We start from the raw sequence: 10,869 nt of genomic DNA, 5'->3' as shown, positions 1-10,869 counted from the left end.
GAATAAATCACAAATTGGATCCATTCGTGGAGCATTTCAAAAGATGAACAATTTTTTCGACGCTGGATTCGTACACTGCCCGAAAGATGGGAGAAAATAGTGGCCAGCGATGGAAAATACTTTGAATGATACATTTCTAACCAATTTCTTTCATTAAAGCCTCAAATGTTGGGTAAAAAGCGGCGGGTCTAAGTTGTACACCATGTATTTGTTGCAAAGAACATGTAAGGATCCTGCATTAAGTGTACACTACAAAAAGTATTCAAAATTACTGAGAAAAGAAATTAAAACATCATGAAACATGCACATTATGTCAGTGGTCAGTAATTCCAACAACTGACTTAATGTTATTTGGAACATAGAGAAATAGGGGCGGTAGAATCAACAAAAAAAAGAACAGCATAACACCACCACTGAACTAAATGGTAGGGCTAAAAATTATAAGTCACAGGTAGAAACTGTGTTTCTTAATAATTTCTTAAATATAGTAGAAAACGTAGGGACAAACAGTTCAGAGATTATCAGCAGTATATTGTAAAAGCAGCACTCATGAAATTCCTCTGAAATTAATAAAATTATTTATATTCTCTCAAAAGTAAACGCTGACTTGGATTTGATGGTGTTTCCAACTGAGTAGTAAACGTCTATTCCACAACAATCTGAATTAGTTCTTTTTGTGGATGACACTAATATTGTAGTCATTCCAGGAAAGTGTTCAGCAATTAGAAAAAGAGAATCACAGCTTAAAGAATGAGGTGAGCAATGTAGTCCAACATTTTTGACAACAGTCATGTCACAAAAGCAGATGTCAGCATCTACTGTTAAGATCCAACAAGCTCTGAACAAACAAGCAAACACCATATTCATTACATCTGTGGACAATAAAGACGCCAAAGAAGTAAAAATGAAATTAACAGATGCTATAAAACTCAGGAAAGACATAATCAGATTTAAATCGATCAGGACAGCCAGCAGTTGCACCATTGTTGAAGGTCAGCAGTTTACGTAACAGCAAACAAACACATTAAATAAAACAGAACATTTTTCACATATTGACACTTCTACAAAAAATTATTCACACAAAATTACAATTATATACAGTAAGTTTTGTTCCCTCCAAATGGGACAAAGCATTTAAACGAGAGATATGCTACACAGCATACAATCAATGACACTAAAGTTTTAACAAAGAAAGGAGTATACAGTTTTGTGTTACCCATTCAAACAAACACATTTACAGAAGCACAGCATTAGAGCTATGGTGTTACACATGCCCCATGTTTCGTTGAAGTTTCCTGTCAGGGAAACTTCAAGAAACATCCATAACACCTAGGTGTTGTTAGCTGCAAAAAAAAATGGTACAGAAAACTGACACATTTGAAGGCTAGAAGGACTGAAGCTGAGATCGTTTGGGTTCTTTGGCAGAAACTGCCTGAGGATTCTAAACGGTATGTTGGGAGTACCCACAGTAGTTTTTCTGCGTTCTTGGAAAGGGTCGAGGATGAAGATCACTGGCGAAGAAATCGCGAATCTCGTCACCATAATAACAACAATTATTCGCGAGAAAGTAATGACCAAGCTGAACGACAGGAAAATGATAGATTTCGTGTAAACACGATTCAAAGAGGTCGCGCGAGGGGTAGAGGAAATTATACGACGCGCGGCAGAGGATACATGGCGCGGAATTTCCAAACTAGCGACGAAAGGGAAAACTGAAAACCGCGTGTGTTACGGGCCGGATTCACGCGGAAACTGGTTTTGGGCCCAAAGAAAAGATGTCAAATATTAGATTCGAGAAGGAAAGAGGTAAGCTACGGGGCAGGAAGGTTAAGGGGATACGGAATCGGATTTTGGGTTAAAAAATCGATTTTTTTTTATTGGCGTATTATATTCTGCCATGTTTCCTCTTTAAAATGACGTATCATACATAGCTCTACTACAATTATAACTATTTTTTTTATATATTTGTGAGATCGGGTATTGCGCTTTAGTTATACACATCTCTCGTGGCTGACCATGAACTTTTTGGCAGTACCTTTAAAGTGACATGAATTCAAATATCCCGGTTTCCAGCGACTATTTATACACTAGTTGCCCGAAAATGTTTCTCTCTGGTTTCCTCAAGTTACTCTTTGACTTTGTGGCGGGACTGTTTTGTAAACAGTGTGATATAAGAAAGTAGTTGTTGTTGAGTTATTTCGTATTTAGTGCTTCATTTTTCGCAGTGAAAATGCCTAGAGCTGAAGCAAAAGTATTTAAAAAGCGTGTGAACTGGCAAAAGAAAAGAAATAATGATTCATTAGCAAAGCAAAGCAGTTCATCATCATCACTGTTGGAAAATGTGAATCCACTTATTACTGATTTGCCGAACGAACTTACGCCAAATGAAAACAGTGCTTCTCATAAAAAACTAAGAGATTTGGAAGAGAAATATAATTTACTTGATAGAGGGAATGAAGTTTTTGAACTCATTGATACGAATATATTGTGTGAAGCTCTTGAAAACAGTTTGTGCTGCAAAAAAGTCATGGAAACGTTTCTCTGAAAGTAGAATCCCATGTTGGCCTGGCTGCCCAGTTTAATTTAATATGCAGTGTTTGTAAATACAGCTGTAAGTTTCCAAGTTCGGTTTCAGTAACTGTAAATAATGGATACAAGAAAACTGAACTTTATAGTGTAAATATTAGGTTAGTTTATGGATTGCGAGCAATTGGTAAGGGCAAAGCAGCTGGTGATATGCTATGTGGTGTTCTAAATCTTCCAAGTGCACCTTCAAAGTTTGAAGCTTACAATTATGTACTAGGATCTGCAGTTGAAGATGTAGCACAGAAGTCAATGCAGGTTGCTGTGGAAGAAGCAGTGGAAGAAAATGACGGCAGTCGTGACCTCACAGTGGCGTTTGATGGCACGTGGCAGAAAAGGGGCCACACCTCCAACAATGGTGTTGTAACAGCAACTAGTGTTGATACTGGCAAGGTTATTGATGTTGCAATAATGTCTAAATACTGTAGGTGCACAGGCAGGCTGAAAAATGAACACAGTGATGACTGTATTGCTAATTATTATGGTAGTAGTGGTGGCATGGAGGTTGCTGGGGTGAAGAAAATTTTTCATCGCTCTTCACAGTGGTATAATGTTCGCTATGTCAAATATCTGGGAGATGGTGACTCTAAAGCATTCAAAGAAGTCTTGGAAAGCAAACCATATGGGAACAGTGTAAATATAAGCAAACTTGAATGTATAGGACATGTGCAGAAGAGAATGGGTGCCAGGCTGAGAAGGTTAAAATCAGTTATGAAAGGGAAAAACCTAGATGATGGGAAAACCTTGGATGGCAGAGGAAGATTGACTGATTCCATAATAGATCACATTCAGAACTGCTATGGCCTTGCAATCAGGCAAAATACAGGCAATCTTGAAGAAATGAGGAGAGCTATATGGGCTTTATATTTCCACACCGCATCCACGGATGAGCATCCACAACATGGTTTGTGCCCCAAAGGTGAAAACAGCTGGTGTAAATACAATAGGGGACTAACAACAGGAGAGAAATACATTCACCACCACAGTCTACCATCAGCCACCATGGCAGAAATAAAGCCCATTTTCAGAGATCTGGCTGACAGAAGTCTTCTGATGAAATGTCTTCACAGAAAAACGCAGAACCCCAACGAGTGCTTGAATAGTGTGATATGGCATCGTCTCCCAAAAACAGTGTTTGTCGGAATTAATACACTACATTTTGGTGTGTATGATGCTGTGGCAACCTTCAATCTTGGAAATATAACTAAATGCCAGGTCCTTCAAAAGTTGGGTATGTGTGTTGGTTCCCGTACGGTACGTGCTATGTTCTTTTTAGATCAGCACAGACTAAGGCATGCTGATAATATAATCAAGACATTAGTGAAAAAAGCAAGACAGGTGCAGAGGGGTGCCAAAAGAAGACTTGAAGATGATTATGAAGACTGTGAAGGGGGTATTAGCTACGGATCAGGAATGTTTTAATCTTCTTTCTCCGTTTCCCGTAAGTTTACTTTTTACTTCATCTAGGAACATTATCTCAGGTACTGGTCAACCTAGAAGTCTGAAATTTTTATGACATAGTGACATAGGTCCCTATTACATACTGAAACAACGATTTTTTAATTACTTGATTTACAAAAGACTTAGGGGTGATAGTCTAGTAAAAAGCGATGGAAAAAATTTACTTAAAAATAAATGTACAATATCTCTGTAAGAAAATACTTTGACAATAAACTGTTGTTTCAGTATTGTTGTAACATATGAATGCACATACAGTAAAATTTTTACCTCTCTGTCTCCAGTAGTTTGTGAGAAAATGTTCCCTATAGTAGGCATATATTAACATTGCGGGGATAGGTGATTCCGTATCCCCTTAAGGGCGCGCCTATAGCAGACGAGCGCGGAGTGATACATAGTGGCATTCCCAGTGCGAAGTCACGTGACCGTTCGTGCTCGGGCCAGCGGTTGCCGGAGCAGCGTACATTGCACTTGGCAGCAGACACAAATGGCAGACGTCAGAACAAGATGGCTGCCGTGGAGAGAAACAGGAGAGGCGGGATCGGACACTTCCGATGGCCGGTTTCAGTAGTAGATGAATGTAGAAATGAAAATAAAGTTAATATGTCATATGATAAAGCTAACTCAGTTTCGGAATCGTGCGAAAAGACTCTATTAAAGAATGAAAAGGAGACAGAAAAGGCGAGTGAAAAGGGAAATATTGGCACTGTTAATGATGTGTGTGAGGTAAAAGACGTAGATGTGGAGGAGGTTATGATGAATAAAGAGGAAAGGGAGGTAGAATATGCCACGCAAAAGACGTGTGCACAATTAAAAATAGGTGAAAATAATATAAAGGAGGACGTTAGTGAACATGACATTATAAGCAGTGCAGACAAAATTGTTGTTGATGGAAAGGTGTTTTATGAATTCTGATGCAGAAGGGTCTAGTAAGAATTTCGCACGATTACCTGAATATGACAGCATGGAAGAAAATGAAATGAAAGTTATCGAAGTACATGACGATTATACTAAATATGAAGTTAAGGCCGAAATCGTTCAAAGTGATATAACAGAAGTGTCTGACTGTCAAAACGATGTGTATTGTGTAGAAAATGAGTCAAAAAACGAAGTGGCTGAAAAATCTAGTGATAATCTGCTCCACTGTCTAAAAGTTGCTTTCCTGATAGAATCTGATGACGAAAATGAAATCTGTGATAGTTCAGATGATGAAGGGTATAGGAATTCAGATAAGAATGAATATGCTAACTTTCCCTATTGTGCAAAGGTCGAGGTTTTAAGTGAATCTGATGGTGAGGAAGAGAGTAGTGATGACTCTAGTGAAGATGAATTTTCGGGTGTAAACGAAAGTGAATACACTTTTACTGAAAGAGGGTATGAGAAAATTAGTGACATTTTACCAAAGCAAGATACAGAAAGTGAAACTGGGCCAAAACCGGATGAATTATTCAGTAGTGTAACACAGGGGCATAGTTTGCAGGAACCTCCAGATGATACTATACTGGGGCAAGCCTTAACAAATGTTTTGAAGGAGTGTGAATTGCAAGAACAAAAAGAACCACCTGGTAAGATAATAGCAGAACAGGAGATCATGTACCTTGCTAAGGACTTTGAAATTCCAAAACCTAAAAAACCACCTGATGAAACAAAACGTTGGCAAGATCTGAATAAGTTAGTGAAGGATGTAGAAGATAGGAGGCCTAAAAAGCCACCAGATTTAAGTGACTGTTTTATGAACCCTAAAAGACTGCCTTGTTAATAAAGAGACTGGGGGCAGGATGTATGTATATATATATTGTTAAAATAATGCATGTCTTTATTATTATTGTATCTGAGTGTTACCTGAAGGTGAATTATTGTTTTGTTGATCCTGAGACCTGGGGGAGGTTGCTTATTTATTGTACTGTACTGTATGACTCTGCTTAGGAACTGTTTCAATTTTAATTGGATACTTATTGTTGCCAGCCTAATTATGAAGATAGGGGCATGTAGTGTGGCAAACCTTAAAACTTTAGGAATAATGATGCTTATGGTCACTTAATGAAAGTGCAAAGAACTCTACAAGATAATAATTTAATTCATAATATACTTCAAGACCAGAAAGGGCTTCTGTTTGCAATATGTGGTTTACTTAAAGCTACATGTCCTCAGATGAGGGCTGTTGAACCCTCAGGGGACATGCACTCTTTGCATTGTCAGGTGTCTGACGAGCACTAGGTACCCGAGTCATTGCCAGCACTACTTCCATTTCTTTTCGTGCTGCCAACCTTCCTCTTCATCATTCAGAACTTTTACTATCTTCTTTCCTTCTTCTCTATCAGAGTAAACTGAAAAGTGTAGAAATAATGTAAGATACTGTGTATTGTTTGTGGACAAGTAGATGAATAATTAAATTGGGTACACTAGAAAATGACCAAGAATAATAAGAGTATAGTGGGTATTGTAAAGGAAAAATGTAATGGAAAAGTAATTGGAAAGAGAAATATTAATGAGAAAAGGTAAGAATACTAAAAAAAGGTAAATGAATGCCATAATATGACTAAATGTATATGTTTTTGAAAATGGGAATAAATATGATGTTGAAAAACTTTGTGTGTTAAAAGAACTGTGGAGATGAACCTGGCTAATGTGTGTAAGATGGATATGAGATGTATATGTCTAGTGCCACCAAAGGCAAAAAGCACTTGCAATAGGATATAAAATTATTGTCCTGGACTTGATGTATGTAATGACCTGACTGTGTGTGGAAAAGCAATGGTAAAGGAGTAGTAAGAAATTCTTAATCCTGACTTGATCCCAAGTATGACATTTAATTGTTTCTTGATTAATGTATATGTTACCTGATGTTGTCATTTGAAAAGAAAAATTTAATATTACCAGTGTCTAATTACTGTTTCAAAGTTGCAGATTTTATGTTTTATACCATTAATGCAATTGGTAACAAAGATGTGACATAATGATGGAAAACTTGGAGATGATGACAATAAACTGCTCAAAAATATGGTTTTGAGCAGCAAAACAAGACAAAAGAATAAAAATGCTGTGGTCCTGAAGTTGAGGGCTACCAAATATGCTGTGTTGAGAAGTAGCCAAAGGATTTGCCATTGTGGGGCAAGAAGTTGATAAGTGGTCATGAACTGCCAAACCTAGAGGATGGGGCAGTGTGTCAATTTAAAAATGTGTTTTCTTTAGTGTTTTTAATTTAAATTGTGTTTTTGGGCCTAAATGTTGATAAAGACTGCCAAACCAATAGCGGGCAGAATGTGTAACATGGACTGCTAGTGCTGAGGCAAGCAGTGAACTTAGTTAGGTTTATTGGTCAATGTGTTATGAACTGACTATTCTTTCTGAAGTCAGTGAAAATTTATTATAAAATATATATGGATTCTTATTCAGATGGATGTAGATGTTTTTGATACGAGCTTGTTTGGAATAACTTAAAGTTTTGGACTGCCTTGTTTTAAAACACAGCAATAATGATTGAAGATAGGGTCTGAATAGGTTAATGTGTTTATGTGCAACAAACATTTTGGAATGCTATTAATGAAGAGCAGCCTTAAATTTAAAAAAATTTTGAAACAGTAACCTTGAAAAGTAACTTTTGTATTTAAGGAGTCAGTTTGAAAAAGTATTCTTAGCTGTTTGTGTAAATATTTGTGCATTTGTGGATGCAAACTGAAATTTTGAACATTACATTAACTACTGAACCCTGTGAAAAGTACTATGATCATTAACATGCTTGTGTCTCTGAAAATTTACATTCCTTTAAAAATATTGAAAGACAAATTTCTGCTTTGTTATGTCAAAATGTTCTGTGATATTGTATATGTGTTTATTTTTTTTATTGGAAGGCTATACCTTTTCTACTAATATGAAGCTTATTTTGTGTAATGTTTTGTCTTTTATTTGAACTGTGTGTGTATGAAATGAACATCCTTGAAGGTATCCTGTGTATTGATGAAAATTAATTTCCTTAAACCAGTCTGTGGATGAAAACTACTGTAAATGCTTTACTTTGAAAATGTTTTTGGAAGAAGTGTATGAATCTCCTTAGTGTATATACTGTATTTTTGTAATATGTGTATTTTTTTTTTGTCCCAACTGAAGTTGGATGATATAATTTTTTTTTGCAGCTAACAACACCTAGGTGTTATGGATGTTTCCTTGAAGTTTCCCTGACAGGAAACTTCAACGAAACATGGGGCATGTGTAACACCATAGCTCTAATGCTGTGCTTCTGTAAATGTGTTTGTTTGAATGGGTAACACAAAACTGTATACTCCTTTCTTTGTTAAAACTTTAGTGTCATGATTTGATTGTATGCTGTGTAGCATATCTCTCGTTTAAATGCTTTGTCCCATTTGGAGGGAACAAAACTTACTGTATATAATTGTAATTTTGTGTGAATAATTTTTTGTAGAAGTGTCAATATGTGAAAATGTTCTGTTTTATTTAATGTGTTTGTTTGCTGTTATGTAAACTGCTGACCTTCACTTAGGGCTCTTAGTTATTCTGTATGTAAAAGGTGTAGTGGTTTCCCTCAGGAACGGAACTGTGTAGCGCGCGCAAATTGTGGTTGGCCTAGGTGGAAAAGGTGGAACTGATAGTCAGTCGGGGATGAGCCACAAGTGGGGGACGAGCCACCGGTCGGAGATGAGCTACCAAACTGTGCACTACTATGCAAAGTGTGCATATTGTGCTGATTCCGAGAGAGGCTTTTCCTGCTTCTTTCTAAGGCCTCGGATGGATGGATAATTAGCTGGAACTATTCTGGAATTTGTATCTGTCGTCGCCACCAAGAAATGACAGAGTCCAGCAATTCTGCTTACAGTTCCACCTACCAACATGCAGTTGCCACCACATTGCGCAGTCATTGCAACGTAATGCTATAATGATGTACAGTGAAGGATCAGCTTAATGGTTGTGCTAATGTGCTGAAATATAAGGTAATTTATATCTGAATTTATGTACCAACCTTGACTTTTCTCCTCATCATAACACCTCTCAGGTTCCTCTCCGTTTAAGCTAAAGTGATATCCGAGTGTCCTTACTAGAAGAAATTAAAGCCTAGAGTTTTGCTAATTAATGCCTTTTGAACTTAGTAAAAAGAAAGTTAAAGTTAATGTGGCAATAGAGTGAGTTAAAGTAAATGTTGTTTGTTGAAAATATTCCTATTCAAACTGCTTACTAAAGTGCTGTTGCCAAATTCAAAATTAAAAGTTCTTAAGATTGAGGTTTATAAAGTAAATTATCACATTGTTGCCAGCAGTAAATTCTTAAAGGTGAGTCAGTTCTTGCAATTCGGTCAGTATTGTGTTTCGCTGTAGTAAAAGTGAGAAAGCTGCAGTTGTTGAACATTATATATTCAAGTTTGCTAAGTGTTTGTGTATCTTGTGTATTATAAGTGCATGTTAATAGTAATGTTATAAAGACCATTCACTTTATGTAAGCCTGAAAGTAATAGGGTGTTTCGGATCTCTTATAATTTTTGCAAATAGTTTGTGCTGCTCTAGTTGTTAGCTTCAATCTTGAAACATATGTGTTTCAGAGTTCATTGCACTCGCGTGTGGCTAAGTCTAGGTTGTGTTTGTCCACTATAGTTACTTATACCTACTTTCATAAACGAGAACGTTAATCTTTCTCTTGCCTAATTAGGCTGGCGACCGTTTCCCTTATTCTGTAAACAATATAGCTAGGCAAAATTTTGTTTGTTACTATTCCAATATTTACGTAATTTTGACTTTCATTTCCGATAAGCCACCTCCGTTAGGAACAACACGGTCAACTTAACAAAATTCCTCTCAGAGGGTAACACTGTTCTGATGCTTTATACCATTATTAATCCAATAAAATAAATCTGTTTTACAAATTGCCATTGGTTTTGTGGTTATGGTATAGCAGTAGCAGACGAGAGTGTTATACGTGGCTTTTCCGTGACAGGACTATTTGTTCTGTTGGGACATACTACGTAATAAACCAAACTTGGTATTTCATAGTATTAGCTACATAAATACGCTGTTGTAGTGTTATAAGCTAACGTCTATGTTTGGCTTCAAGGCACTGTAATGTTGAGGAATATCATCAGCGTCCAAATGATTTAATGTTGCGACCTAGTATAAAGGCACATTTGCATGCCGAGCGTGAGTTTCCTCGGAAACGCGAAATATTAATTAAAAAAATGATCAGTGACAAATAAATAAAGCCTATGGCACACAACTGCAGCGCTGTGTCGTTGATAAAACAAAAGCACAATTACGTTACTCTTATGTTTGATTAAAAAAGGAGAGCTCTGGTTGAAGTGGTGCGAGAAGCACGTATTTTATTTTATTGTCTGGCACACCGCCATATTTCATGTTATAGAAGAATACTGCGAGTTGCAACCACACTAGGCACTCGATTCTGTAAAGAATTTATATTTATAAAAGTAAGTAGGATTATGAACTGTAGGCTTATTCATTGAATATATCTGATTTAACTAACTGTGTAACTTTTTTATGTTTAGTAGACAATCACCTCTGTACGACGTATTGGCATGGCTGGCAAATTATTGTAATATTGAGATTTAGATTATGAGTCCGCACCTACCGCAGCAGTCTTTGGAAACGATTTAATTACGAAGTCCGATTATTCAGTTTTATTTCACGGTCAACTACGAGTAACATTGCCTTTACGAAAAAGCCATTGTCAAGCGTCTGATACCGAATAATTAAACGTCCACGTTCCAGATAAGCAAATACAATTGCAATCACAATCACCATCATACAGATAGAATAATTAATATTTAAATAACAATATGTTTTTTTATTTATTTTATTTATTTTATATTGG

Source organism: Schistocerca piceifrons, chromosome 3 (genome assembly GCF_021461385.2).
Source record: "Schistocerca piceifrons isolate TAMUIC-IGC-003096 chromosome 3, iqSchPice1.1, whole genome shotgun sequence".
NCBI classification, from domain to species: domain Eukaryota; kingdom Metazoa; phylum Arthropoda; class Insecta; order Orthoptera; family Acrididae; genus Schistocerca; species Schistocerca piceifrons.
Note: the sequence above shows the minus strand (reverse complement) of the source record.